At 46.9% G+C, this 6,000-nt stretch overlaps 1 pseudogene; it reads right to left on the bottom strand.

Moving 5' to 3' along the window:
• Positions 1-2,085: 2,085 nt before the first annotated feature.
• On the bottom strand, positions 2,086-3,261 carry LOC136535401 (protein indeterminate-domain 5, chloroplastic-like; annotated as a pseudogene).
• Positions 3,262-6,000: the final 2,739 nt, after the last annotated feature.

The raw sequence follows: 6,000 nt of genomic DNA on the forward strand, positions 1-6,000 counted from the left end.
CCACGGGACCAGTCCTTGGAACAAAGGTCACCAAAAGGGATGCAAGATCCATGACGCTGACCCGGGACCAGTACCTGTAGGTAAATACAGAACATTAATACTGATTCCTTTTGAGATTAAGTAGGCTTAATTTCATCTTCTGATATGTCATATACTTGATGGCCTGTAGATGATTCCTTATTGGTGCGCCAGCGCATCCCCAGTGCTGGGAACAGATGGTGGACATGTGGTGCTCACGCGAGTGGGAGGAGACACACAACTTGTGCCGGGAGCGGCGTTTGATGATGCCTAGGTGTAGCACACCATCAAGGCAGCTGCAGCCTTAGTGGATATGTAGAAACATGGGTACGCAAATTCATTCATTTATTCTAACGCTCAATTCTGCATGATTTCTAATCATCTTGTATTTTTTCTCGTAGTCGGCGTCACATGGTGGCCAGCCTTGCTCCATCTTCAAGGCATTTGCTATGGCCCACAAGGGCAAGGCGACGTCCGACGTCGACTACAAACCAGGAGGACGGGTCTGAGGCGTACAGCAATGCGACCGTCCACAACCGCCTTAGTGAGTACACATCAATGGTAAGGGAGGTCCATGGGTTAGAGTACGATCCGAGCACCGAGGACCTTGATGGAGAAGTCGTCATGAGGGTGGGAGGAGGCAAGAAGCATGGGCGGTACTAGATTGGCGACGGCGCAATCGACTCGGCCGCTACTCCTAGTCTTTCCTAGATTTGAGCAAGCAGCACGAGCAGGAGCCCGGCCATACGACCTCGGCAGGACACTTCACACCACCAGGGTGGAGGCACTCGAGGTTATTCCTGGTTTATTCGTCGTTCATTGGTTTTTTCATACCTTTCCTTTGCATTATTGTAACATTGGGGTGAATATATTATAGGCCCAGCTGGAACAAGAGAGGAGGATACGGGAGCAGATGCAGGCGAAGATGGAGAGGGTGGAGGCCGAGCGGGAGGACCGAGCAGCGGAGGATGGCGAATATTTTTCAGTACATGCAAAGTCTTGGCGCCGCTACGGTTGTAGCTCCGCCACCTTCGCTATTCGCTCCACCTCCTCACTATTCTACTCCTGTGAGTATAAATGTTTTAGTTTGTATGTTCATGCTTACGGTCAAACCTAGTGGAGTATGAAAGTTTTATTCATGTATGGTATATATTTATCTTGTCTCACACATGCAATCTCTTCTCCTTTGTGTAGAATCAATCGGCGGCATCGAACGATCCTCATGCTTCAGCGAATCCTTCACCAAATCAGTGATGATACTTGTCGTTGTTAATGATACTTCTATTTGCAATTGTGGTTGAAGATGATAGAGCACTTGGATTACTTGTGAACTTATTTATGATATATTGTGAGACATGAGACGTTTGTGATATATATGTGACGTTTGTGATATATATGTGGTGTTGGTGATATATATGTGCTGTTGATGATATATATGTGATGTTGGTGATGTTTGTTATATATATCTTCTGTTTGTTTGGATGGGATGTAAAAAAACAAATAAAAAAGACTATTTTCGGTCACTTTGCCGAGTGCAATGGCCATGACACTCGGCAAAGTGACTACCTGGAAACTATCTGGGAACATGCTTTGCCTAAGAGCAAAGGCCGTTGCACTCGGCAAACATCAGAGATTTGCCGAGTGCCACGGGTCAGACACTCGGCAAAGTGACCACCTTTGCCGAGTGTCTAAGTCAACGACACTCGGCAAAGCGAGGACCTTTGCCGAGTGCTTGACCTTGGCACTCGGCAAAGCCGCTGTCACGGTGGCGCTCGCCGTCATGGCCACTTTTCTTTGTCGATAAACTGTTTACCGAGCGCCATTTGCGGATTTGCCGAGTGTATATCGGCCTTAGCACTCGGCAAAGAAGGTGTCTCCGGTATTGATAGGCTTCATTAGAAAGTGGCAAATGAAATAAATTCTGGAGAATTGTAGAAGCTGCCACATTCAAAGATTTGTACTGAGGGCCCCTTTGGTATAGATTTGCTGGATCCGGCTTCTGGCTGACAGGAGTACTGTAGAACACTGTTTATGAAATCTGTTTTTTCTCTCTCATCTCCCTCACTCTCACTGACACACATGGAGCTGTGGGAGCCAAAAATTTTGCCTTGTCCGGCTCCAATCGGCTATCTGAGGAGGAGAGGAAAGAGAGAGAATTTTAGCTCCCATGAACAGCGTCAGTACAGTATTTTGCAGTAGGGAGCTGGAGCTGGCGAGATCCCTATCAAACATGCCCTGAGTCTTGCCACATTCAACAACCATATCATGCACTGATGATGCATGCTTCGGTAGATCCAGGGCGCCCATGTTGTGGAGGCCGGGCGTTGACGCCATCGCCTCGTCCCTGCCGACGCCGAGGAAGTCTCTTGTGCTCAGACGACTGCCGTCGTCCACGCCCGCCAACCCTGCAGTGCCGGAGAAGCCGCCGGTGCCGGAGCCTCCCGTTGACGGTAGAGAGTTCATGATGGGATCATGGAAGTGTGCCTCGTGAGACATCCCTTCTGCTGCTGCCCTGCTAGTCTCCTGGCCGCTGACGGTGCCTGTGAAGCCGGCTGCACGGAGCAGCGCGCTGGGGCCGCTGCGGGGGGTGGTGCTCGACGTTGAGCCCATCTGAGCCGCCTTCATCAGGAGCGCCGTCGCCGAGAGCCCGGCCGATGGAGATGGAGATGAGTTGTACAGGGCAGGGAAGCCGCCGCCGAAGTGGCTTCCAGTGGACGCCATCACGTTACCATGCTCGGTGTTGCTGCCGCCAGCGCCGCCGTTGAATTGATCTTGGATGACAAGGCGCGCGTCCTGCTGGTTGCTGCCGGACTAGCCACCGCTGGTGCCAGAGAAGAAGCCAGGGAGGTTGATGTTGGCGTTGCTGCTGCCTGGCTGGTGGTAGTGGTGCTGCGGCTCGGGGAGTTGCATCAGGTCATGGACATGGAAGGGCTCCTTGCCGTGGAGCAGATGGCCCTGGTTTCCTTCGGCGTGATCACCGCCGTCCGCAGAGAAGTATTGGGTAGCAGGAGCGCCGCCGCCGAGGAAGAAAGACAAGGTGAAGTCTGACGGCGCCTGAGAACGGAACATGCTGGAGGAGCCCGAGTACGATGCCATGACGTGGTCAAACACCGAGGCTTCTGCTGCTGAAGAGGACTGGCCTTGATCTGCGAAGCCATGCATGTGGGCGGCGGCGCCGGAGAGCCCGAGGCCCTGGCTATCGCTGCCTGAGTCGACGTAGAGGCCGGCTCCCGGCGGCGGCATCTGGGCGGTCTCACGATCTGCTGCCAGTGCTGCCTCACACATAGCGCGGTGGGTGACGAAGCTGTCCTTCCTGCATGCGTACGTGGACGGAAGAGTCAAAAACTCAAAATCTAAGTATCAAAAAATAAAAAACTCAAAATCTAGAGACACTACAACGAGTATATACATATAAGGTACAGCTTGAAATTACAAACAGTTGTGATGATAATAAAAATTATTAGGAAGTTAGGAAATATTATTCACGTCATTTATGAATAAATAATAGAACATAACAATCAATATAAAATCAAATGCCAAGATGGTTCAAATCAAAATTAGAAGAACTAAGCCCTGTAGAAAATCTGGCTTCGGGCTCAGATAAATCAAGCTTTCTTCATGGAAATTATCACCTTATTCTGTTGGGCAATCTGGATGGCCATACACAACCTCATCTTCAAACAAATTCAGCCTTCAGTTCAAGAGTGTAAGAGCATTTTTCAAGCGGGAGCTCGTCAATCTTCTATGTCGAGCAAAAAGGAAGTATTTCCCAAAGATTCAAGAATGGATAGATGCAATATTATAAAAGATTTTAGAACTAGCACGCTCTTAGCTGCCTCTGTAATTTTCTTTCTTACCTTCTTTTGTTCCTTAAAACTTATGTACTGAATGCTTTGCCTTTATTTTAATCAATTTTCAGTAGGGGCTCCAAGCCCCTCCTGTTCTTTTAAAAAAAAATAGATGTAGTTTTAGGCTGTTATTGGTGTGGGCTTACAAAAATATACCTGCTGTTTTTTCTGTAGGCAAAAGTGGCAACATTGCATGGTTCACAAAAAAAAAGTAATAGGTAATAGAGACCATGTTAATTGCTAACGTATATAGTTGGCAGCGAGAATTATATATTAGGTGTACAGTTATATGAGAAAATCATGCAAAAAGCCAAAAAAAGACTCTGAATTTCATATTTCCTATGTCATGTAATATAGTGTATTCTAGGAATTTCAAGATAAATGAAGAGAGAACATAAAAGACGTATGTACTCTCATTTTATTTTCTCATCAGACACTATCATCAACGTGATTAAAGATAATTGGTTAATAAATGGAAAGTATTTAATGCAAAACTGTTTTTTCCCTCTAGAATGCATTATATTTGAGGATAATTTTTAAAATGCTAGAATGCATTATATTACAGGACCACTACCGGAAACAGGAGTTTTGCCGTGTGTTCAAGGCACACGGTGAAGCCCAAAAAATACTCGGCAAACAGCATACGGCGTACATAATGACGACAAAAGTTTCTTTGCCGAGTGTTTTTATCGTGCTAAAACCGACGCTAGGCAAAAAAAAAAAAGTAACGTGACGGCGAGAAGACGGTCATGGCGTGTTTGCCGAGTGTCTAACGGCACGGGCACTCGGCAAAGATGTCATGTTTGCCGAGTGTCCACGGGAAAAAACACTCGGCAAACATCCAGAGAGGAATTGTAGAGGTTCATTGCCAGTATAAGTGTATTTCTAAAGTTTTCTGAATTTATTTTTCTAAAGGAAAATGGTTGTATAAGGTGTGAGCATGACTTCGCGTCGAGGTCATCAAGTTAGCAAGGCAGAGTTCCCTCTTCTGCTCACTATGGCCGCTCACTCACGCGACGTTGCATGCGGGCGTGCTGGGAGGGGATGCAGGCGTTGTCGCGGAAACCAGCGAGGTCGACAAGCCGCGTAGAGCTGCGCCACCCCATCCCCAGCCGCTGGCCCTGTCGCGCGCTGCATCCCGGAGCACCTTCGGCCTGCTGGACCTCCACGAGGAGCACATCGTGAACATCGATGCCGTCATGAAGCGCGTGCTCCTCGCCGTCGGCGTGTGCATGGACGACTACCTGCCGTTCTTCCACCCATTCTTCTGGCGGCACCAGTGCCGTGCCCTCGCCGTCCGCCGTCCCTCCTTGCCGGCCGACTTGCTCACCGGGAGGCGCTTCTCCGCCTTGGGCTTCTTCCCCGCCGGGGCCTTCTCGGCCGCGGGCTCCTCCTCCGCGGGCTTCTTTGCCGCCGGCTTCTTCTAAGAAAATACCCTGTTTTTTTTCGTTTTCCTTCTTTTTCGTAACGTGTTTTTCTTTTTTTCGATGTCCTTTGAAAATACCTTGTCAAATTGACTCAACAATATATATTTGATTTTTCTACGAATATTATTCTATTATTTTATGCAGTTACAGCTCAAATTTAATTTATATCAATTAAAATTTTATAATTGCACTTAATAAATTAAAATTATCAAACGGATCCAGAAAATTACCAAAATTTCACATCAAACAGTCTATGTTCTCTATTACCTATACAAAAAGTTTTGAAGCCAAACCCCAATTCGACCGTCACTTCAACTCCAAATCTTACCGAATCCTTCTCAACGCTACAATTCTTCTTCTGAGATGCTTCGGTTTGTAAACATTGTATGTGACAAATTATGCGAAACCTTCTCAATTTTTTCACCACAGCCTCCATGTATGATATCATCACATCATGACAAATCTCATGATTTCAGACTTCGTTTGCTTTTTTAGAATTAAAAACCAATCGGCCACACGTTCGTGGTCGTGTTTTCTGAACAAGATGTTCGAAATTTCTTTTCATTTCCCGGGTAAGGCCTCACATTGGACTCAATAACATTAATATCATTTTCTACTCATTGTATTCTATTATTTGAATCACTTGCAGTTCAAATTTGACTTAGAACAGATAGACAGAAAGATTTTCGAAAAAAAAATCCTAGAAA

Source organism: Miscanthus floridulus, unplaced genomic scaffold (genome assembly GCF_019320115.1).
Source record: "Miscanthus floridulus cultivar M001 unplaced genomic scaffold, ASM1932011v1 os_2769, whole genome shotgun sequence".
Classification (NCBI taxonomy): domain Eukaryota; kingdom Viridiplantae; phylum Streptophyta; class Magnoliopsida; order Poales; family Poaceae; genus Miscanthus; species Miscanthus floridulus.